The sequence below is a fragment of the Lissotriton vulgaris genome, chromosome 1_1 (genome assembly GCF_964263255.1).
Source record: "Lissotriton vulgaris chromosome 1_1, aLisVul1.2, whole genome shotgun sequence".
In the NCBI taxonomy this organism is placed as follows: Eukaryota; Metazoa; Chordata; class Amphibia; order Caudata; family Salamandridae; genus Lissotriton; species Lissotriton vulgaris.
Genome location: NC_141685.1, coordinates 822099172 through 822124903, shown reverse-complemented (window position 1 = coordinate 822124903; position 25732 = coordinate 822099172).

Below are 25732 nucleotides of genomic sequence, written 5' to 3'. Positions count from 1 at the left end.
GTTGATTGATCTGGTCTCGAGTCTTTTGCTGACAAATGTTCAACAGTGGCTGTCTGCTGCGCTGAGGATTCTCCAACAAGCTGTGCGTCGCTGAAAGGCACAAACGCTGGCAATGTTTCTGTTTCTGTTGATGCAATGCCTTTCCTTACCCACGGGTCTGCCGGCAAAGGAATAGGGACTCGCTTACAATGGGTAGCATGTACCCAATTTTTCCGCCCCTCAAGACGAACGGCAGTCCTCGTGGCCAGGAGCACCTGGTAAGGTCCGGTAAACCGGGGGTCCAGATTGTTCTTTCGTGAAAAGTTGCGTGTAACCACCCAGTCTCCGGGCTGGAGCTGGTGGCCTGGACCCTCCGTCTGCGTCGGCAATGCGTCGTAAACCTGTTGGTGAATTAACCTCAGTTTAGCAGTCAAGTCATGTAAATAGTCAATCAGCATTGGATACTCAAAATCAGAAAATATTCCTGGCCTAGGAACCCCCCACACATTCGCAGGACGGCCGAACACTATTTCATAGGGACTGAGCCCTATTCGGGAGTGTACAGTCGCCCTTGTTGACAGTAATGCTAAGGGTAAAGCGTCAGGCCACGAAAGACCAGTCGTAGCCTGAATCTTTGCTAACTTTAGTTTAAGGGTGCCATTGTACCCTTCAACCAATCCAGCTGACTGGGGATGATTGGCGCTGTGGAACTTTTGATTTATTCCAAGGCCCTTACACACACTTTTCATCACACTTCCAACAAACTCGCTTCCGTTATCTGACCACACGACTCTAGGCATTCCATACCGAGGAAAATATTCCTTCAGTAGTATTTTCGCAGTAGACAAAGCAGTATTGTCTTTGAGAGGATAGGCCTCGATCCATCGGGAGAATGCGCAAACCACAACTAAAACGTATTTCAGGTTATTGCATCGCTCCATATGGATGAAGTCCAATTGAATCACCTCAAAGGGATACGAAGGAGGAGCAAAACTGCCAGGGGGAGTTGGGGTTCCTTTGCCAGGATTGTACATTATGCACACCATACAATTCTTCACCAGACGTTCAGCACATTTCGTAATTCCATCATTCTTCCACACAGGCGACAACAACTTACAAATACCTTTCGCGCTAATATGTGCCAACCCATGTGCCATTGTCACAACGGCCAGTACATACGCGTCAGGCAACATCCATCTTTTCTGATCCGACAAATCAATCCAACAACCATTTGCATCCAACTTTCCCGTACTTTCTTCCCACTTCGTCTTTTCAGTGTCGGTGGCCTCATTCTGAATTGCTTTCACGCTCTCAACAGTATCTTCACACATACTTGATTCTGTAGGCCACCTGACCGAACTCGTCACATACATTCGAGTGCTAAGGTTCCGGGCAGTCTCCTTAGCAATCTCATCTGCAAACGCATTACCACGACCAACATCATCCGTCACTTTACGATGTGCACTACATTTAACAATCGCAACTTGCGTAGGCAAAGTCAATGCATCCAAAAGATCGTTCACAAGCTGGCCATGCTGTATCTTCGTACCGTGCGACGTCAAGAAACCACGCTCTCGCCACAATCGTCCAAAGCTATGCGCTACACCGAACGCATATTGACTATCAGTGTACACATTCACACGTTTCCCTTTCGCTAACACACATGCTCTAGTGAGAGCAATCAATTCCGCAGCTTGAGCAGAATTCTGATTCAATCTTGCAGTTTCAACAACAGTGTTCAGTGTTACAACAGCATAAGCGGTAGTCACATCGCCATTCGGCAACTTAAAACATGACCCATCCACATACAGAGTGCCATCCGGATCGTCCAATGGGGTGTTTTTAAGGTCCACTCGACCTTTCGTTTCCTCTTCTGTCCGCAAGTAACAGTCATGTTCTGCTACTTCATCTGACTCTGAGCTAATTGGTAACAAAGTTGCCGGATTTAGGACATTACAACGTTTTATCTGAATATGGCTTGCCAAGAGCGTCAATTCGTACCCAGACAACCTCGCACTCGTCAAGTGCTGAGTTTTCGTACGATTCAACAAAGTATCGACTGCATGCGGAACCATCACCGTAAGCATATTATCCATGACCAATCCTGCTGATTGTCGGATGGAGACCGCAGCTGCCGCAGTTGCTCTCAAACAACTCGGCAACGCTCTAGCTACTGGGTCCAAGGTCGAGGAAAAATATGCACATGGACGTTGCTTACCACCAAAAGGTTGCGTTAAGACACTCAAAGCACAACCTTCCCTCTCGTGAACATATAGTGTAAACGGCTTACTGTAGTCAGGGGTACCTAGCACAGGAGCCGAACACAATGAATCACGTAATTCAGAAAAACTTTTCTGACATTCTTCCGTCCATGGTAAAGGAGTTGGAACATCCTTGCACGTAAGAGCCACCAATGGTTTCGCTAGCAATGAAAAATTAGGAATCCACTGCCTGCAGTACGACGTGATACCTAGAAAGGCACGCACATCTCTTTGGGTTTGTGGCACAGCCATTCGCGCAATCGCTGCAATTCTCTCTGGGGTCAATCTCCTTCCCTCCTTTGACAATAAGTGACCTAGATAGGTTACTTCTTGACAACAATATTGGAGTTTAGAAGGTGACACCTTGTGATTTAACTCACAGAGATGTTGCAGCAACGACACCGTAGCAATTTTGCAAATGTCCTGAGTATCAGCAGCCACCAATAAGTCATCGACGTATTGGATTAAGGCCGCACCAACCGGCAACCGAAACGCATCCAGTTGACCCTTCAAGGCTTGACTGTAAATCGATGGACTTTCACAGTAGCCCTGAGGAGCGCGTTTGAACCGGAAGCTACGCCCACCGAGAGAGAAACCGAAAAGGTCCCTGCTCTCTTCGGCAATCGGGATGCTGAAAAACGCATTTTTCAAATCAATCACCGAAAACCATGATGCAGTAGCTGGGATCAGAGTCAGTAGCGCCGTGATATCGGGCACAACAGGAAATTGAGGAACCACAATTTTATTTACCTCCCGTAAATCGATAACAAAACGATAAACAGGCGGTTTAGTAGGATCAGTACGTTTAAGAATGGGCAGTACAGGGCTATTGCACACGTTTCCCCGCGTCTCTTCAATAACATCTTTCTCGATCAAGTCATAAATGATCGCTAACAGTGCTCGTTCACCATCAAGGGAGATACGATATTGGGGAATACGTGGCAATCGCACATTCGATTTCAACTGAACAACATAGGGAGAGATATCAAGTAGGCCCACATCATTTGGACCCGTCGCCCACAAAGACGCAGAAAGAGAACTCAATTCCGGTGGAAGCCTATCGAGAGACAAATACATAGGAGAGACAACCCTCTCTCCTAACGTAAGCTTTACACCCGCAGGAGAACAATACAATGTTGCATACAAACGTTTAAGCAAATCCAGACCCAATAGATTTTCACCACAACCCGTGGTTAAAATCAACGGAGCTTGGAGCTCACGTGGCCCAATTTGAAGGGGCAAAGGGCGAGAAACTGGATTGCTAACGGGGGCGCCAGAGAATCCAACGGAAACATTTGTTAAGCCAGACAAAGGTGCGCCAGGGAGTTTCGAATGCATGATAGAACTTTTCGCTGCACCAGTGTCCAACAGAAAAGGCTCAACGACGCCCGATGTAGCAACTGCGACGTAAGGCCCTCTCTGATCAACCGGAACTGATACCACTCCCTCTCCTCGTCTATGGCTGTCCTAGTAATTACTGTCGTCAGTTCCCTGATCGACGTAATAATCGTCTACAGTGTACTGCGCCGATCGCCCTTGCGACGATCCACGTTGATCGAAACAATTATTAAAATTAGATGAGTTGTCTGAGCGATCATTTTGAGCACCACGACCTCTACCACGTGATGCCTGCTGTGAACCACCACGGCCTCCTTTAGACGAATTACCACTATTACGTTCATTTAGAGCAGGACAATTGAATTTGATGTGTCCCTCTTGTCTACAATAGGCACATTGATTGTACCCTAACGAGGACCTTTGGAAGGAGGAATCATTACGCGACTGTGATCGATTCGATTGCGACTGCGACCTATTCTGTTGAGGCGCATTCTGATTGGAACGCGGCGGATACGCTTGTTGCAGCAACACTTTAGTTTTCAGCTCTTTCGTCTTTTTGTCAGCACGGTCATTCTCTTCTTTCTCCCTATTCTCGTAATATTGTGCCGTAGCCAATATCTGAGCCGAGGTAGAAACGGCCCATGCACTCTCTGAATTCTTCAATTTATTGCTCAAATCGGGCAACAAATTCGACACAAATTTATCCACAAACAACCTCTGTCCACCCTCAGTACCCATATCCTGTCCACTATGGTCAATGAATGCTTCCTCAAACCTCGTAAAGAAGTCGGAAACACTCTCATCTTTCTTTTGTTTGCAAGCGGACAGTTTGTCCCAATTTACTCTCATAGCTGGCATAAGCGTTTTCATAAGCGTTATTATTCTTTGAGGGAGAGCAGTAATCAATTGATCGGGTTTAGTAGCAGCCACTTGTCCAGCATCTGCCGCTGTAATGGCAGCCCAATCACCACCTAATTCATTTGCGTGATCCTGGTGACGAATCTTAGCCCATACCGGCTGCGGTACGACGTTGCCAAACAACATGTCGATATCGGCAAGATTCATCACCGTAGCATCTACGAGCTGCGATAATTCTTTATAATACCCTGTAGGATTTTTACGAGGATCGGGCAAAGATTGTTTCACCTGAAGCACTTCCGATCGTTTCCATGGGAGGTGTATCCACACTCGCTCAAAGTGCGCCAATACCGGAGGATTAGCATTAGCATCAGCTGGTATCCAAACCGGCGGAACTTCACGCATAGGATATTGGCCAGACTCGTCTTGTTTTTCAATATCCTCAACAAACAGTGCATGAGGAATAGGAGCGGGACGAAGAGATAGCAACCGCTCAATAGCACGTCGGACATTAGTATCCACTATCAGCCCAGTTGCGAACTGAAGCCGAAGGTCAGACAGGGCGGTCAGCACCTCGTCAGGCGCATCGGCCGCTATCTGATCATGTAGGAACTTGCACATCTCATCAAACACATACCTTTGGGTCGGTATGTTGAATTGATTAAACGTTTCGAGAACAACCCGGGGTGGATTTCTAAGGGGGTTTACCATCCAACCCATCGCCATATTATATAGTGCAACACGTTCTCTGTTTCCAGGAAGCTGGCTACGTCTCTGAGGACCATCAGAGCTAGCAGACCCATGAACAGGTCCGAGCGACTGAAAGAAACTAGCTGCAATAGGAGAATTACGACTACGAGTAGAGGGAGAAAGATAAGACACAGGACTAACAAGAGAAGGAGTAGAAACAGTAGGAGCAACAGGGGTTAACAAAACAGGAGCAGTAGCGGGAGCAGGAGTATGTGGAAGCGGAGGAGCAGTAGGAATAGAAACAGACAAAGGAGCAGGAACAGTCGGAAGAACGGGTGCAGGTTGAGGAACAGGCGGAGGAACAATAGGTGGAAGAACAGGTACGGCAGGGACCACAGGAGCTGCGGTACCCTGAACGTACGGAGGTGGCGACTTCATTAGGTAGGACATTAAAGGATCCTCAACTGCCTCTTCCTTCTTATCCGACTCCGTAGGTAAAGCAGGATAACATTTATCTATGGTCATACGCTGTAGTCTCTCAAACACTTCCTTATCCTTATCCTCCTTATCACGCTGGAACTGCTCAGCTTTCTTCACTATGGTAGCAACATTATCTCGCTGACTACGTTTATTCTGTCTGATTTCTTTCTGTCGGGCTTCTTTACGCCACAACCGAAAGGCATCAAACATGGCCGGCCTTGATTTACGTTCGAACAACTTTATTTCTAGATTATCTAAGATCGACGCTTCGAAGCTACCGTGAGGTGGCCAACGAAGGTCGCCGTCTTTCTTTGTATATTTAATCCAATAATCATTAAAGGTAATCGGGCCTAGCCCATGTTTGCTATATAGATCATAAGTAGGAGTTCCAACCGGAGGTATCGGACACGAGTCCTCCAGCAGGGAATCCGCACCACAAGGTCTGAAACAACTAAACAAAGTACTACGACCAGGCATCTTGCACACTAGCCGAGTTTCACAAACTTCAAGGGTTACGGGATTTACCAGGTCCCAGCAAAGAACAAAACCCTCGGTTTTTGGCGGCTGCAGTCGTCAAATAATACAACAACAAAGTACGCTAGCAAAGTGTCACCGACAAAAACACTCACACAGCGTGAACAACAAAAACACTCGCTAGAGTGTCAACAACCAAGAACCATGGGAGCGACCCACAAATACTTAACTCAAAGATCGATGGCGTCACCAGGAAGGCCCGTCAATCGTCTCGCTATACCAAGGTCTACGCCAGGCGCCAAAACAGGTCTACAGTCAGGGCAGCAGTCCGTCGCAGCCGTCCGGAGGCGGGAATCTTCGCGGGAAAAGTCTTCGGGCCACTTATTTCGACAACAGGATCGATGAAGCGGGGTGCACCTTCCCTCGGAGATTTCACACGAAGTTCCTCACGATCGTCGGGCTTGGACCGGTACCACTGATGCAGCCCCACGTTGGGCGCCAACTGAAGGACTGGGTTCTTTTGGACCCAGCGGTGCCAGGGCACAACACCTGAAACCTTCGTGGGTAACCTGCTCCGGCGTACAAGTCACAGAGACACGGGACACTTCCTCTGACGTCAAAGATTCAAGGTTTATTTGCTGCAGGGAACACAGAGATCACGACAAGTACACAGCGTGCAACTTGGGGAGACTGCTTCAAATTGGTTCTGTGGATCGCTCCTTTTATACAGTTTTTACCCATAGGGTAACATTGAACACAAAAGTTTATAACCCAGTTCCCACAATTAGCCCCCAGAGGGGTCGCTTTGGTCACTTTGAAACACATGAGGTCCGGAACATGAGTGCGGAAACATTTGGCGGTTCCCAACTGTAAAAAACCATCTTCCCACCATTTAGCAAATTCCAATCGGCAGTAAAGTAGATCGAAATAGGAATGAGGACAGGTGCAGAGGAAGACGGAGACAGTGGGGAGATTGGAAAGGGTGTAAAAAGGGAGGTAACGGGAAACACGAGATACAGGCATCAAAGAGACGTGCCTAATGAGATGCACGGCTGAGACAATAAGTCCGTGCGGCAAGATGAGCCTCGAGCGGCGCCATTTGCCTTACAGTAGCATCCCCCTCGTCATAAAGACACTTACAAAGAACATGTGTCTTCCGCAAATATCTTGGGAGTCCCAGGGTCGCGAAGCGGACAGCGTCCGTTCGCTGGCTACTTGAGGGCAAGAGACAAAATGGATGCCGTATCTAAGATGGAACCCGTGGGTACAGATGAAAAACCCACGTAACAAACGAACGGTTTAAGTTAGCACAGCGAAACTGCGCACACTTACTAAACTCGTCATTTGCGGTTCATAGATACCAGACTCGACCATATTCGTGCGAGTCGAAAGCACCACTTACAATTGTCACGGAACCTCAGAAGTACACCAGTATTAGGAACATCCTTAATTCCAAACGTTATACATGATTCAACAGTTAAAAGGGTATTTCAAGATAGAAAAAAGGAAGCATTAAATAAAAATAGAGATGAATCAATACAGAAAATAACACAACTAAATGTAAATCCAGAAGCATTGACCATACCTGTAACTATATGTGCAGTTTTTCCCTTGAATGGAGACAAGGTAACTTGTCCAAAACTACAAGCTGGAGTGATTCCTTTAAACAATCCCAGAAAAGAAATTATAATAACTGATGACCAAGCCAGTGAGTGTGATTCAGTAATTTCATTAATGGATCTACTGATATGAGACTCAGTGAGTGAAACCCCGAAGAGAGTTGTTCCTTGTAGTTCAAGAGAAGATAGGTCAGTGACATCCTCGGGAGTCAAATGTGCTACAGCGGTAACTCCAGCAGACTTAGAAAGATTGGCACAAGGGTTTGAAAAATAGAGTTCATCTCCTAAAATATTAGATATTTCCAAATGAAAAGTGGAATTCAAAGATATGATAGCCGGAAATGTGGGAATGGACAGACTAAACACCTATGATGAGGAATAATTGTTATTTGTATGCAGGCGTATAACTAGAAATGCCAGATTGTTTCACGAGAAATTGACGGAACTGTCCTCTGAAATGGGACTAGACATAGGGAGATCAAAAGTGTTACAGAAGCCCTATTTAGTGGATTTTACTGTCAAAGATTTACAAAATATGAATGTGTCTGAAAGGAAGTCACAAATGAAGGAGTTGCTGAAAAGTTTGCAAAAATTGGGAGACATTGACAAATGGAGAGCAAGATGGATAAAGAAAAAGGAGGAAGCAAAGGCAAAGGAAGCATCTACTGCATATATGTTGAGAGAGCCAGGAAAAGTAGAAAGATTGTGTCCTATGAGAGAGGTACCTGGTGGTGGATATGTTCATGTTCCATGGAGTAGACAAGATATTTTGTCATTTACAAATGATTTCCCAAAACTGAGAGAGAAGCCAGTTGAATGGTACAAATGAGTTGAAAGATTTGTACAAGTTTTGAAAGTCCTGTTGAAAGATTTGAATGGTCTGTTTGACATAGTTATGCCTGCAGATTTATGGACAGAATGTAAAATCACAGTTGATTGGCCTAGTGAAAAATATCCGAGAGACTTGAAAATTGGAGCACCTTTAAATGATGTGATGAAAAAATATCACCAAGTAAATACTTTCTTGAAAGGGAAAATTCCTCCAAAAGAAACAGACTGGGTAAAAATAGACAGAACAACCTAAGACTCAAATGAGTCTGTTCATGCATATTATGAACGACTGCTACAAGTGTTTAAACAGTATAGTGGGTTTGAGAACATTGGAAATAAGGATATGGGTAATTTTGTGTATCGATTTGTGTATGGTTTGAAACCAGAAATTAGTCAGATGATTCAACAGCACATGTTGTGTTGGCAGAGCAAGACGATAGATTACATTTTTAAGTATGCAAAGTATTGTGGGGATGATATTGAGGCAAGGCATAACAAGTTAAAAGAGAAAAGGATATGGGCCCAAGTGAAACTAGCAGAACAACAGGAACTTAAATTAAATAGTCAGACTGATGATCAGGTGAAAGAGCAAAATCAGAGTGATAATGTGGCAAGTGGTGGTAAATCAAAAGGACAAATAAATAGAGAGGAAGCAAAGAAGAAATTTCCTTGTTATGGGTGCGGAAAGCTTGGACATTGGAGAAACTAGTGTAAAAAATTTCAGAATAATAATGGGCCAAGCCAAAATTTAAAACCGCAGATGCTGAATGAGGTGCTTATGAATCAGCCCCAGCAGATAGTTAATCAGCAGTGTCAGGTGCCACCTGCCCCTATGCCAAATTTTGTGAATCAGCCTAAGTACAGTGCGGACGAAGATTTCAAGGAGGAAGTGGTAAGAAAAACTCTGTGGTTTCATAATATCTTATGTTGAATAACAGTAACAGCGAAAATTAGCAATTACGGTGCCTGAGGGGGGAGGAAGAGGAATGCGTACTTGACGCATCCATGCCGGTATATCAGTCGGGTCCAATTCTTGATGGGAAAGTGGAAGGCAATGATATCACTTCTCTGTTGGATACTGGTGTCTCCCTTTCCACTGTGAGAACAGCAGACATCCCAAACCTACCCTTCTCGGGAGAAGCGATTCAAGTAGTTGGAGTTTCCATCAGCACATTAGAACCCCAGTTACAGAACCCATGGAGGCTCACATTGGAAACTTTAAAGATATGCACAGATTTGTAGTCTGTGATTCTAATCCACTGAATTTACTAGGAAGAGATCTATTGTGCAAAATGAACTGCACAATATATTGCACACGGGGTGGTGTTGCTCTCCAGACCCCTGATGAAGATATGATATACAACATAATGTTAGCAAAACAAGGCACAGAAGTAGATGAAATGTATTCTTTGATGACAAAAGATGATTTACCAGAAGAACTCAAAACAACTGTGAATCCAGAAGTATGGGATTTCACAGGAAAAGAGATAGGACTAATGGCAAACGTAGACCCAGTAAACGTAACAGGGAAAGAGGTGCAGTTTACCCCAACACCAGACAATACAAAATGAGTCCAGAGGTAAAAGAAGGAGTGGCTTCAGAAATTGATCGCATGATTAATCAGGACATTTTGAAAGAAATAATGAGTAGTCCTTGTAATTTGCCTATAATAGGGCTTAAAAAGCCTACTGGAAATGATAGAATAGTACAGGATTTATAAAGAATTAATAAAATTGTTGTGCCTTGTTGTCCTGTGGTGCCAAATCCAGCAGTGATTCTTTATCAGATCCCTTGGAACGCAGGTTGGTTTACTGTAATTGATCTGTGCCAAGCCTTTTTCTCAATTCCTTTGCATCCAGATAGCCAGTATCTTTTGTCGTTTAAGTTTGAAAATCGTATCACATGGAAACGCGTTCCTCAAGGCTATACAGCAAGTCCCTACATTTTTAATCACATTTTGAAAAAGTGTTTAGAGAAGTTAGTCTTGCCAGAGATTCAGTTTTAGTGCAATATATCGGTGATTTACTTGTAGCATCAAAATCCAGAGAAGATTGTGTTACCGATTCTATGGCATTACTAAATCATCTGGCTGAGGGAGGACACAAGTTGTCCCCTGAAAAATTGCAATTTTGCCAAACAGGAGTAAAATATTTGGGTCACCAAATAGAAAGAGGAGTGACAAAAGTGACCACTGAAAGAATCAAAATAATCAAAAAAATGCAATTACCTTAAAGAGAGATCAGAATGTTTCTCGGATGGTGGGGAATTGTCGACAATGGATTGTAGGTTTTTCCTTACTAGCCGAACCATTAATTCAGATGACACGAAAAAGAGTAAAAGATCCAATAATTTGGAATGATGAAAGTGTGGAAGCATTTGTAAAATTGCACAATTGTCTATGTGAAGTCCCAGCAATAGGTATGCCTGATTATTCGAAAGAATTTGCACTGTTCTGTTGTGAAAGAAAAGGTTGTGCATTTTCAGTCCTGACCCAAAGACACGGATTAAGCAGATGTCCAGTTGCATATTTTTGTGCTACTTTAGATCCTGTGACTTCAGCATAACCTGGCTACTTAAAAGCCGTAGCTGCTACTTGTATGAGCCTAGAAAAAAATGAGTCAATAGTGATGGGACATCCAGTGAAAGTTTATGTTCCACACTCAGTCGAGATTCTATTAACAAGAACTCGAACCCAGTATCTTACTCCTAGTTGGATGACTAAGTATGAAAGAATAATTTTGGGATCGGAAAATGTGACAGTGATCAGATGTACCATAGTAAACCCAGTTACTCTATTGCCAGATTCACGTTGTGAGGAAGTGAAAGATGAGGTAGAACATGATTGTTTAGACATAACTGAGTTATGCACCAAGCCACGCCCTGACATACAGTAAGAGCCTTTAAAAGAGCCAGACCATGAACTATTTGTTGATGGGTCTTGCTTAAGACTTGAAAATGGAAGACTAAATGTGGCTTATGCTGTTTGCAAAATTTCCAGAAACATTGAAGCCTCCCGTTTACCGGGAGTCAAGTCTGCACAAGTAGCCAAATTGATAGCTTTATTTAAAGCATACAAAATTGGGAAAAATCAGAAAGTGACCATATTTACTCATGGTCAATATGGTTATGGGGTTGTGCACAACTTTGGCCAGCTGTGGATGTAGAGGGGATTTCTGACTTCCTCAGGATCCCCTATTCGAAATGGGAAGTTTGTGAAACAATTATTATAGTGGTCAAGTGTAAAACTCACCATTCAGGAAATGACTATGTGGTAGCTGGTAATTGATACGCTGACCAGGTGGCTCAATACTAGAAATAACATGTCATTGAATAAAAAAATGGAAACACGTGGAATCAGCTGCCAACTTGTGCTATTCTCAGTTTTTGAAATATGGGATGTGGTGAGACAGTTGAAGGATGAGGTAGAGGAAAAGTGAAAGGGAAAATGGATAAAGTCAGGTTGTAGAATGAGGACAGAAGACGATCTGTGGCTGTAACCTGATGGAAGACCAGTCATACCAGATTGTTTACTTTCTCAATTTGCAAGAATGTATCATGGATACACACATGTAGGCAGAAACGCCATGATCAGACTATTCAGACAAAATTGGTATAACCCAAGGTTAGGGTAGTCGCAGAGAGTCTTTGCCAGAGATGTTTAACATGTCAACAAATAAACCCAGGCAGGAAGACAGTGGTCAGTTTGGGAAAGATTGGAAAGGCAGAACGACCATTTATCAGATTGCAACTCAATTTCATTGAGTCACCACCATTCAGAGGAATGAAGTATGTCCTTGTCATAGTGTGTTTGTTTTCACGATGGGTGGAAGCATACTCCACTAGGAGAAATTATAGCATAACAGTTAGCAAATTATTGTTGAGAGAGTTAATTCCACGTTTTGGTTTTCCAGTAACTTTGGAATCAGATAATGAAATATTTTGACTAATCTGTGAAGCATTTAAAATTGATCAAAAATTGCACTGTGCATACCGGCCAGAGGCTTCTGGAGTGGTAGAACAATTGAATGGCACAATCAAGTCAAGATTAACAAAAGTGTGTGCATCTACCTCCATGGAATGGCCAGATGCATTGCCTCTTGTCTTGATGGGACTCAGAAGTATTCCAAACAGGAACACAGGATTGAGTCCACATGAAATTCTCATGGGAAGGGCAATGCGACAAGCATTTATACCAGGGCATAAATTGCTGCATATATCTGATGATCTGGTTTTGGATTATTGTAAAGGATTGGCTGACCTAGAGCATTCTTTGTCTCACTAGGTTGGAGAAGACACATTTGCCAGGCAGCCATATCAAGCGCATGATTTGATTCCTGGAGACTGTGTAGTAGTGAATAAGCTCACCAGAAAGGTATGCCTAGCACCTAAGTGGGATGATCCACGGCAAATCATACTGGTCACTACTACAGCAGTGAAGTGTGCAGGTTTGCCCAATTGGATCCATGCCAGCCACACAAAAAGGGTGCCAGCTCCTGCTGAAGAGAGACCACAGCAGACTAGAACAATTGGGGCTGCTGAAGGTTGTACAGTGAAAGAATCTAGAGGAATAGATTCTGAAGTGACTAACAAAGAACAACCAAACACAAGTCAAGAGGACTGGATACCAGTGGTTGATATACCCAAGGTGGTCATTAAAACAAGAAGTAGAACAAGAACAGAAAGACAAGAAACTAGTAAGGACCAGATAGGTGTAGAAGAACATGCTCAGGAAATAGAGAACAAACCTACAGGAGACCCTGAGCAGGATCAGATAGGGACAGAAGAACAAACTCATTCAGGCAGAAGAAGAACCAATTGCAGTAAGACCTGAACAGGACCAGTTAGGAGAAGAAGAACAAGTTCGGGCTGAAAAAGAACAGACTGAACAGAGACCCGAACAAGAACAGTTAGAAGAAGAAAAACATGTTCAGGTAGAAAAAAACACAAAAACAAAGCCTGAACTAGGACAGGTAGAGAGCGATACTGAGAAAAGAGAAAATCAGGCTGTGCCACAACATAACGAAAATATAGAGACCAAGAAAGTAAAAGTGCAGTGCAAGTTAAAAGGGTCAGAAAAGGTGATAATTGGCCTGGAGGAGTCAAAAGGCTAAAATATCGGTTGAGAAATGTAAATGAAATCCCAGAACAAGTGAATGAAGTTAGTAGTCAATCTCAGACAGAACAGTCAGCGACTAAAAATATCCAAAGAAGTCCAAGATTAAAGTTCTTGAACAATAAATTCAAGGGGCCTGAATGGACTTACGTGATTCTTGAAGAATTTGAGAATCTAGATTTAAATGAGGAATCTGATGAAGAAATACATGCTGAACAGATTGACGAAGCAGAAGTGAGGTCTCCTTGAAGTTCTAAAGAGTCGGATTCATAACAAAGAAAAGAAGAAAAATCTTCTTAAGTCAAAATGGCTGCAGACAGGGTTGCTGAAAGACCAAAACAAAACTGTATAAAGAAATGCTGTAGGGTTTGCATATGTAGTATTTTATTAGTGATCTTAGTATGGCTATTTCTAACAATAACAGTACCTTATCTTATGATAACAGACAAGAAGAAAAACACATACACTAATGAAAAGACAGCTAATATGAAAGGAGATAGAATAGAATTGGAAGCAACAGATGAGGTAGATTTGCATCACACTGTAACAGATAATGACACGTCATTGAATGTATTTACAAAATTATTATTTCAGTATGTAGATACAATGGAAATTAATGACTGTTATGTTTGTATGAAATTACCAGCATCAGTAGCAGAGGGAGTCACATACCTTCATTTTCCTTTAACATATGATATTTCATGTAGCATATTGTCAAGCTTTTTTAATAGAACAGTGAAACTTCAATATTATTATTCAAACATAGATGTAGTATTTACTGAAATTCCTATTAGAAGGAATATGAATCCTGTGCTTAGTAGTCTAGATGCACAGTTTATGGGTGAATTTTTCTTAACAATGAAATCATTAGATATAGCATAGGCACACAAGAATAACCTTACATGTTCATTACGTGAAGAAGAGAAAGTATTTTTGAATTTAGTTGAAGAAAGGAGACAGGATTTCCAAAGAAAATCTGCTGAACGGAAAACCCATATACCACCCTGTGCTGAAAAAGAGGGAATTTATATTGCTGGCAAAGCTAATGCTGCGATGTTCTTAGACTTTGTAAAGACAGGGAAAACTTGCCTCCATAGATTGAAGGCAGATTATAACAACGTATTTATTGGTTCCAGTGAATGTGAACATAACTTCCTAATTTTGTTAGTAACAACGACTTGCGAAGGGGGGGCGCTGGATGTTGGAATAGTATAATTTACTATTCCAACTCCAGTCTCTGCGGACACTAGGGAAGGTGTTGGATTTTAAATCCAACACCTCCTCTCCCCCCTCCGCAAGAAGAAATTTTCAGGGTAAACGTTGTTTACCCCCTCAGGAACCCCTGTGGGCAGGGTGCAATATATGTGAAAGGTAGAACATGCCCCGGTGTTTGTGGCATGTCCTAATAGTGAATTACAGTCAATTTAGTTTTTCACTATTGCAAGGCTACCAGTTCCCCATAGGATAGAATGGGAGGTTTGTTTATAACATCTTATAAACATAACTGGCCCCGTGAATTCGGTAAGAAAATAGAATTTAGTATGCCTGAACTCAGAACCTAAAGATGCATCTTTTAGTGAAGGTGATTTTTACATTCTGTGTTTGAAAATACAACTTTTAGAAAGTGTGTATTTTCTTGCTCAGTCATCTTGTATGCCTCTGCTGGAATGTGGATTGCCTGTCTAGGTTTTGGATGACAGAAGGCTGGTGGGCTGGAAGGGCTCCAGATGGCCTAGGTAGGTCGGGAAAGGGCTGATTAGACCTGGGTTGCGATGGGGGGAAGGGAAAAGATTTCCTTGCACCTCAGAGGGCCTGGTCTGCCTCTGACAATGCCATCTCCACCTCCTACCAGGAAATTACACCAGAGAAGGCAGAACTGGTTCTTGCCAGGCACTGACAGCCTCTGCCTAAAGATCAAAGAAACATTAGAATTAAAGAAGCATTAGAATAAACACTCAATAGGAAAAAAATAGGCCTCAAAGAAAGAATAAAAAAAGAATTTGTGTGCTTTACACAACTAGGACTCAATACAAAATGTTACAGCATTATCCTTAGATACATTATAAATAATAAAAGGCATTCACATTATCTGAGTAATTAGTTGCTGCTAAAATAAAAGCTCCTCTTTTATCACATTGTAAAACGATAGACTGGCTTGGAATGCCGGGGTTTTAAATAGACTGCACTGTGCTCATTCCCGGCGCTAGAAACAAAGAGCTTTTAAACAGCTGTTCAAAGCTGTCTGTCCGAAGGAAGCTGTCTGTCAGAACAAACAGAGTTAATGAATGGTTTATCATTTTTTAGGGGGTTTCTGTGTGGCCATTACAATACAGCAAGGCCTTTTTCTCCTGAAAAAGCGTAAGAAGCTAACACCTGCTGGTCATAAAGCACAGCTTAGTAAACAACACATGGCTATGCCCGGCCAAAAAACGCTGGGTCAACTAGGTTTTAAGTTAGAACAGCATGGTATGAAGGCACGTGCATTAAAGACCACTGATTTTGAAAAGTTAGACATACAGCTTTATTATTTTGGATAAAAGAGAAAGGATTAAAAGTAAGGTCTTTCTATCTAGTTGCTTTTTTAAATAAGTACATCTGTGGATCCGATGGTAAATAATTACTGCCCTTTAAAAAGTGACACAAACTTTTTATGTTTCAGTAAAGCTTCTGTGCTTAGTGTTATTCATAAATGCATTTATAGGCAAAAGGAAAGGACTAAGGCTTGCTTTTCATATGTGGAAACATCAAAAGGGTTAGTGATCATTATTCAAAAAAGATGACTACATGATAACAATTGTTAAAAGTCATTGTGTTAAAATGATTTTTGCACTATTAGGATTTTCATAATGTCTAATACCACTATTGTGAAAATTCAATAATATTTAGCACTACAGAAAATTACCTTGTGCAAAGTGTGTGTCAAGATTTCAATGTCTAAATGGTTAAAATATGTTGTTGCACCAAATTAAAAAGGTGAATATTAGTTTCTCTAGCAATGACAATATTACTGAATCTTAAGGGACAAGCTTAAAATATGATTCCTAGTACAGCCTACTGGCTGCAGTCTGAAATGCACTTACAAAATTATGCAAAGAGTAGCAGTATAGATATGAGAATTACATTGCGCACCTTAATGCACGATAGTTCTGGGAAAATTATGCCATTCTGAAAAATGAAATTTTGAAGCAATTATTTAGGTGCTAGAACGCACAGTGCGCAAGAAATAAATAAATAATAAAGAATAAAAGTGCATCTTACCTTTAAATTATCAGCACACAGGCACGAAACAGGGCTGCTTTTCAGCTGCGCTTCTCCAGAGTTACTTTGAATTGTAAAGACCGCATGGAATAACCTTACTCAGGCAAGGGACAACAGGTTTAAGGGTCAGAGGCCAAGTTCTGTATTTAGAACTGACCAGCCTTACTGAACGTAAAATGTCCACGCATGAAGCCACTGTGATAGTATTAGATTTCTACATTACACTATGAAAGCTTGTAATGTTGAAGAGTAGTTTAATAAACTGATTTATTTGTATTAATTAAATTGCCTGATACTAATATTGTAGGATAAAACACTACAGGTAATGTAAATTTTGCTCTAATGATGTCTGAGGCTATAATGTGCCTTGGAAAATTTGGGTAAAATTAATTCTCAATTTGTGTTAATAATATTTAGTATATCGTCATTAGTAATTTAACTAGGTTTAAGAAATAGAAGAATTTACTTAGTTGTTTTAATGAAGTTATGGCCTTGATTAAGCTTTCCTGGAACAAGATTGGACAATACAGATCTGTTTTAGGTAACATTAGCTAAAGGAAATATTGCATATTCTGTTAGGAGCACATCTAGATATCACTGTTTTCTTGAGAAATAATACACGTGTAGGAGATATCCAGGTGGGGTTTATCCTATTAAATAACATTATCAAGGGGTAGCAGCGTCTGTAGGCCATCTGCAGAGACCAGCTCTGTCATATATACAGAAATACTGGTTTTCACTCAAAATTGTTGTGCTAGGGCCAGATCAAAAGGCTATGAAATAAAGTTTGCATTAATGTGTTATTATGTTACACAGCTCAATCAGCTAATGGAATTGGTAGTTGGTTATGAATGTTTTCTTGTTAGCTCAATATGCTATTTACCTCCTACAAGTCTGTTTGTGCCCAGCTGCCAAAAATGGGGGTAAATATTGTCAACAGGAGGTCACCTGTTTCGATTACTTACTGTTGAATGGGTGAGGAGACCAGCTCCTGGGCAAATTAAGGGTAATAAAATTAAGTTAGTTATTAAGTTAGTTAGTAAGTTAGTGAAGTAGTGTGGCTCACTGGTTAGAGGCGGCAGACCCGAGAGCAGAGGACGGCCCGGGACCAGGGTTCGATTCCCGACGCGGCAGGTTTCTGGACCAGGGTCAGCGGACTCGATAATTCTCTCGCCTTGGTGCCCACTCTGATCAGCGATCACACTCGGCAACTCTGGGCATTAGCTTGCCTCATCTTCACTAACGGCCCCACCAGACCGCCGGGGATGCCTGGTCTCACCCTGGAGATACCCACTAAGGGACCATCTCTCAGGGAAGCCAGGAAGGGTTTCGCAGCGGTCGAAGCGCGGAGATACTCCTCCGGGAGTCGATCCTAGCGCTATATAAACCTGCAATTAATTAATAATTAATTAAAAGTTACACATTGTAATTTTTATTGATGTATATGCTCTCTTGTTTTCTCTCTCTCTCTCTCTCTCTCTCTCTCTAGTTTTTCTCACTCTCTCTTGAGCCTGTCTAGGCTGTCGAGGAACGGCTATGTTACGTCTAATTGGCTATTCAGTAATAATGTTTTAAAATTCGTAAGATTAATAAAATGAATAAAAAATACACCATTCTACTGCCCATCCTGTCTAATGAAATTATGAAAGGATGAGTAGTCTAGATTCATGTTCCCTTATTTGACCTTTAAGGGGAACTATATGTGGGTAGTTTTGTTCTTAAATTCTCAGGTGATAACACCAATATTGTTTATGTTATTCTCATGCTATGTGCAGTTGTGCAAGGGCAATACTAGTCTCTTATTAGTTAGTCTGTGTAATTGAGCTGACAGCCCTTATTAGAGGTGGTGAATGGTTGTTTTCTCTAAAAATGATGTTACATAGTCCAGATCGTAAAAAGTAGAATGCACAAGGGTTCACAATGTTAGGAAAGATGCTTGTGTGATCCTCAGCAAACAATTCGAAGGAAAATATTGCTTTATAGGAGTTTGTTTGCCTCAACAGGTTCTTCTGGAGAAATTCATGTACCCTCTATGTTGAAGTTTTGTTAGTTATTTATGTAATAATGATGCCTGTTAAATTAGCAGTTTTTAGGTCTCGCCTGTCGATGCGCATGCGCATCGAGCAAGCGAGAGTATTGGGACTTATCCACTCTTTATCCACACTGCAAGGAATCGTGGCGATTCCTTGCAGTGCCCGTGACTTTTAAGCTCAATGCGCATGCGCATTGAGCTTAAAAGCGCGTGCACGTCCGTCTTTGTTTACCCGCTCCGCCCCCTCCCCTTCCCGCCGTCTCGCATTTCCCCCTGCCGCATCAAAGGCTTTCACGGCCGGCCGGCCATGCTTTCAGTTTCACGACCGGCCGGCCGTGTCAATTACATTTCAAAGCCCGCTCTCCCTGCTCCGCCCCCTGCTCCGGCCGAGACGCATTTCTCCTCCCTCCTCCCCCCTCCTGGGTCAGGTTACCCTGCTTTCTCTTTTTTTTTCACTTGCCACCCCTACAGCCGCCCCCTCCCCTTAATTATACAATTAGGTATTTTTTACATTTACCGCCAAGAGCAATGACATTTCGCTAGTTGATAATCCTAAATACAGTAATCTCTGTAATGTGGTATTGTTTCAAGATGTTTCTGTAACTATTCTACAATATGTTATTTGTGAGTAATGACATTTTGTATACACCAAGTGCCCATGTACAGACAGGTCCTGAACTAAGTCTTCATCGTCTTACAGAGGGGCTACATAATGTTTAGTTATACACGATCTTACACTCTAGATTCATCTTAGAACGTGTGCCGTTCAAAATAATGCCCTACTACTGAACCCCGCCCCCCTTGCATACTATTGGTTACCAGGACGTCGAGCCTCCAGGAACCATCCAGCTACTGCACCACGCGGTGCACGCATGCCGGAAAAACTCACTACATTAGGCGTGAGCTCTGCCCGCCGGCTCACTTTCAGAGCCGCACGGACATTGAGAGGAGGTAAGCTCCAGGGACTGACACGCTTGACCCGCTGCCTTTAGTTAGACAGTTGTTTGGTTTTAAAAAAATATCCACTTCAATCGGACTTTCACTTTCCTGCCACGCTGTCACCACGCCGTAATCAGTTATTTGATTTTAAAATTAAATCGCACTTTCCTTTGGCTTTGACGTTTTTAAACATGAGCATTTGCACTATTTTTATGATAGAACACGTAGCCATGAACCGGCCCACTATGGCATTGTTGAACACCCGATTGCGCTTGTACAAGAGAACATGGCATGCCGGTATCTCACTCACGTTTTCACAGGTCACACGTAATTTTAATATGAGACATCCCATACCGTAGCCACCCTCACTCACCCTCACCCTCACTCACCCTCACTCACCCTCAACCCCTCACCCTCAACCCCTCACCCTCAACCCCTCACTCTCACTGATCCTCACTCACCCTCAACCCCTCACCCTCACTCACCCTCAACCCCTCACCCCCTCACCCTCACCCTCACCCCCTCACCCTCACCCCCTCACTCACCCTCAACCCCTCACCCTCCACCCTCACTCACCCTCAACCCCTCACCCTCTACCCTAACTCACCCTCAACCCTTCGCCCTCAACCTCTCACTCACCCTCACTCACCCTCACTCACCCTCAACACCTCAGCCTCACCCTCACTCACCCTCACTCACCCTCAACCCCTCACCCTCACTCACCCTCACCCTCAACTCCTCACCCTCACTCACCCTCACCCTCACCCTCACTCACACTCACCCTCCCTCAACCCCTCACCCTCACTCACCCTCAACCCCTCACCCTCACCCTCAAACCTTCACCCTCAACCCCTCACTCACCCTCACTCTCACTCACCCTCACTCAGCCTCAACTACTCTCACTCACCCTCAACCCCTCACCCTAACTCACCCTCACCCTCACTCACCCTCAACACCTCACTCACCCTCACTCACCCTCAACACCTCACCCTCAACCTCAACCCCTCACCCTCACCCTCACTCACCCTCACCCTCACTCACCCTCACCCTCACTCACCCTCACCCTCACTCACCCTCACTCATCCTCACCCTCACTCACCCTCACCCTCACTCACCCTCACCCTCACTCACCCTCACCCTCACTCACCCTCACTCACTCACCCTCACTCACTCACCCTCACTCACTCACCCTCAACCACTCACCCTCACTCACCCTCACTCACCCTCACTCACCCTCACTCACCCTCACTCACCCTCACCCACCCTCACCCTCCCTCACCCTCACCCTCCCTCACCCTCACCCTCCCTCACCCTCACCCTCACCCTCCCTCACCCTCACCCTCACTCACCCTCACCCTCACCCTCACCCTCACCCTCACTCACCCTCACTCACCCTCACTCACCCTCACCCTCACCCTCACTCACCCTCACCCTCACTCACCCTCACTCACCCTCACCCTCACTCACCCTCACCCTCACCCTCACTCACCCTCACCCTCACTCACCCTCACTCACTCACCCTCACCCTCACTCACCCTCACCCTCACTCACCCTCACCCTCACTCACCCTCACTCACTCACCCTCAACCCCTCACCCTCACTCACCCTCACTCACCCTCACTCACCCTCACTCACCCTCACTCACCCTCACTCACTCACCCTCACTCACTCACCCTCAACCCCTCACCCTCACTCACCCTCACTCACTCACCCTCAACCCCTCACCCTCACTCACCCTCACTCACCCTCACTCACTCACCCTCAACCCCTCACCCTCACTCACCCTCACTCACCCTCACTCACTCACCCTCAACCCCTCACCCTCACTCACCCTCACTCACCCTCACTCACTCACCCTCAACCCCTCACCCTCACTCACCCTCAACCCCTCACCCTCACTCACCCTCAACCCCTCACCCTCACTCACCCTCAATCCCTCACCCTCACTCACCCTCACTCACCCTCAACCCCTCACCCTCACTCACCCTCACCCACCCTCACCCTCACTCACCCTCACCCACCCTCACTCACCCTCAACCCCTCACCCTCACTCACCCTCACTCACCCTCACTCTCACTCACCCTCAACCCCTCACCCTCACTCACCCTCAACCCCTCACCCTCACTCACCCTCACTCACCCTCAACCCCTCACCCTCACTCACCCTCACTCACCCTCAACCCCTCACCCTCACTCACCCTCAACCCCTCACCCTCACTCACCCTCAACCCCTCACCCTCACTCACCCTCAACCCCTCATCCTCACACAGTGCAATAGGTCTCAGACCATTTCAGTTACAGCTTTAAGAAATGTTTATGGCTTTTTTTATTTGTAATTCTTTAGCATTGGCTACAGGAAACAAAAATGCTAAACATTTACAAAAAAAAACCATAAACAATTCTAAAAGCACTAACTCTAATGGTGCGAGACCTATTGCATTTTCAATGCTTGTTAGATTTTCCCGCTGCGCCTATAAAATAAGAGCATGGTCCTAAGCGTAAAATGTAGGTGTTTTTACATAAGAAAAATTATTTTAGAAGTGTTTGCAGTCCTGTAAAAGTAGTGGTAAGTTCATAAATAGAAGTGTAGTGAACTATACGTTTCACTCTTGTCAGTTCACCATAAGTTGCTTTTATACTCGCTAATAGGTCCAGGGAGTTTTTTTTACTCTCAGATAGATGAAGTGGTTCTTAGGTGCCCTGCTAATGTAAGGAGCGCCCGAGACTGAAGAAGTTTTCTAAAATAGAATATCCTCTCTGTTGATAGATTATTTATATGCCTTGTCTAAAGACTTTTTTGTTCTGTCCACCAAATAGATATCTGCTGCCCTACAACCGTTGCCAGAGGGACCCGGACATCAGATCCAACCTGGGAAGTCAGCCCCAGTCCAGCTTGGAGCCAAGGTAAAGGGAACCAGCATTGGCATCGCTGGCAACTAGTACCGCAGTGAAGGTAGAAAGCGGGAAGCACTGGGCCATAAAAACGGTGAAGTGTGTACCCTTGCCACTATGTTGGACAAAAGACGGGGTCACAAATCAGGATGGAGAATTCTTTGCATTGATCCAGTCCTTGAAGCCCAGCTGAGAGAGTCACAGACCGACAAGGAGGCTTTGCTTGAGGTGACCCCCTTTGAAACAAGGGTTGCTTCAGATACTCTAGCATCAGGCTTCTGAGTCCTGGTCCCTAAGTGAATGCAAGTCTGGACCTTTGTTTGTTGATCAAATTGGTACAATCTATGGCCCCAACGAAATAACAGTGCACCAGCGGAGCAACACAGGAGTTAAGGAAGAACTTGAGGTCAGGGTACAGGTGCTGTGTCTCTGGTGCCTGTTAGATTAAAGTGAAGAAAACTGATGCACTGCCTGAGACACTGGACAGGATCGCTGAGGGTATTTGCCCCAGAGGGTAGGTGCCCTATCCTGAAAGAAAAAATAAACTTTGTGCCCTGATTGTCTGTTTGAATTGCAAGCTGGCCAGCTCCACCGTTGGAAAAGAACTTTTGATGAACGATAGGAGCCTGCCTGTGAGGCTCAGATGGACACAGGGAGAAGACTCCCCTCTGGCTGGTTGTACAGTGGCTTCTATTCTTCAAGTACATTTTAGCAATGTACCCCTTTGGTCATCACATTTTTGTAGAGGAGCAGCCCTTTGTGGCTCCTCGTCCTAATTCCCTTGGCCCTATTTGGTCCTCCTGGTCCTCTGAAGTGAAAATTGTTTTTGTGATAATCTGTGTGTTCTCCATAAAACTAGTATTTGGAGTGATGTTTATTCTGCAAGAGAAACGTTTTGTGAACAGTTTGATAAATACTACTATGCCCTCCTCCTATCAATTGGTACTCTAGCACTCATAAAAATGAACACTGGAAAGGTCTATTAAAAAATGTTTTTTATTAAGATATTATATTAGACATGTGATGTTGGCTATTCTGAAGTTGAAATATATGGTCACTGAAATACATTGGAGCCCTGAAACTTAGAATTGGAATGGATGGTTTTGGGATTTGCTTTCTGCTTAGTGTTGGAAAATATTGATAGTTCTGTTTGTAATAATAGCCATTATTTTCTCCTACTATCTGTGTGTTCATTATGGCCTAATGCTCCGTTCCCTTTGTGCTCCTGCCTATACCTTATATATACCCGCTTAACAAAATGTTTAGGATATAAATGGTCACCTAGCAATGGATCAGGATATTAATGAATTTATGAAAATAAATGTGCAAAATATTTTCTATATTCCTTCTAGATCATAGAGATGTCTTCAGCTAATGCTAAAAGGGTCATCTGTGGAAACTAGCAGTAATCACTGTTAGCATGAGCTGAAGCCATTTTGTTTGTGGCAGCCATTTTAGTTAGCCATGTGCTGGCCATGTGCTTCCCCGTCTTCACTGTTGCCTGCTTCTCTATTACACCTGAGTCATCATCTACAGTTAACTCCTTCAGCACTGAGGAGGAGCACTGCACATGCTCAGAAAGGCCTCTAGCTGCTAGAATGCACCTGCTCTTAAAGTAACTGTCAGGCTATTTGGACTAATGTCAGCAACTCTGTTACTCCTCCTACTTTGTTGAATAAGTATTTTCTGTTAGTCCTTATATGTGAATAACTATTCTTGTGTATACTTGTACCACCTCTTTTGAGTCTTCATGCTAACATAGCTACAAACTAGGCATAAAAGACCCATGGTTTCTGTACTCCACGGACTAACTCCTACAGTGGCTTGAGGGTACTGTATTGATGTAGTCTCTCTCATGAGAGGTTAATAAATCTATTTTCTTTGATATTACAGACTCCGTGCCAATCTCTATTTTGTCAGACTAAAGGACCAGTGCGCAAAGAAGGGCGAACCCCTGCACCAGTGGGTCCATAAAAAGGCTCACCCCCACAAGGGGAAAGCATAAATACATGAATGGGATTAGGGTAGAGATAGGTGGTATACGGTGAAATCATTTATTCTTGAAAATAACATCTGTCTTTCTGACTTTATCATTAGTGCACGTTTGGGCCTCTCGAGTATGGCAGAAGCAAGCAGAATCATGTGACTGAAATGTTCATCTGCGCATGCATATTGAGAGTGAATCCGTAACGATGACTACAAACTTGAATACAAGCCAAGGCCACTGAATGTCCTGGCCTGGGAACCAAGTGGTGAAGAGTTCACCGGGATGGCAGAAACTGTAGAAGTTATTATAAAAGTTGCAAAAATACTGTGAATGCGGGTGGGAAATAAAGTTTGACTAAAGAATTAAGGGGATGGGTTTATTAACAAAAGACTAACTGAAAAGAGTGATATGTAAGCATGGTGTGATGATCACTTCCCCTTTCCTGTCCAATCAGACTTAGGAGTTTCATGATATTGGAACATTATTGGGAGGTACATGAATATTGTAGGGTTTAATTGAGGTAGATCTTAGTTAGTTAGGGAGACGTTGATGCTGAATGCTGCAGAGCTCTGGATGCTGCCGGAGTGACGAGAGAAGCTGAAGAAGAATCAAATGCGGAACTACTTTATTTTAATTTAATTTACTTAGAAGAAGATCACGGAAGAACCTCGTGGAGGTAGAGAGTGTCAGAGAGGGGTGCTACGCAAGCGTTGGTGGTAGAGAGGTCATCTATCCTGTCCTAATTTCCGTCCTGAACCCTTTGTTGCCTGATCTTTCCCGGGACCCTCTTCACTTCCTTGGCCAGGGGGCTGTTTTTCACACCATCCTAGATAATATAATTTCTGCTTATGTGCCTATGCTCTTTTCTCTCTATCCTCTCCTTTCTGAGTAAAGTCATTGCTTGATAAAGTATATGTATAGATGATTGAATATTCAAATCTTCCTTCCTATGAGTGATGACGGCTGTGCTGTGCTTTGTAAG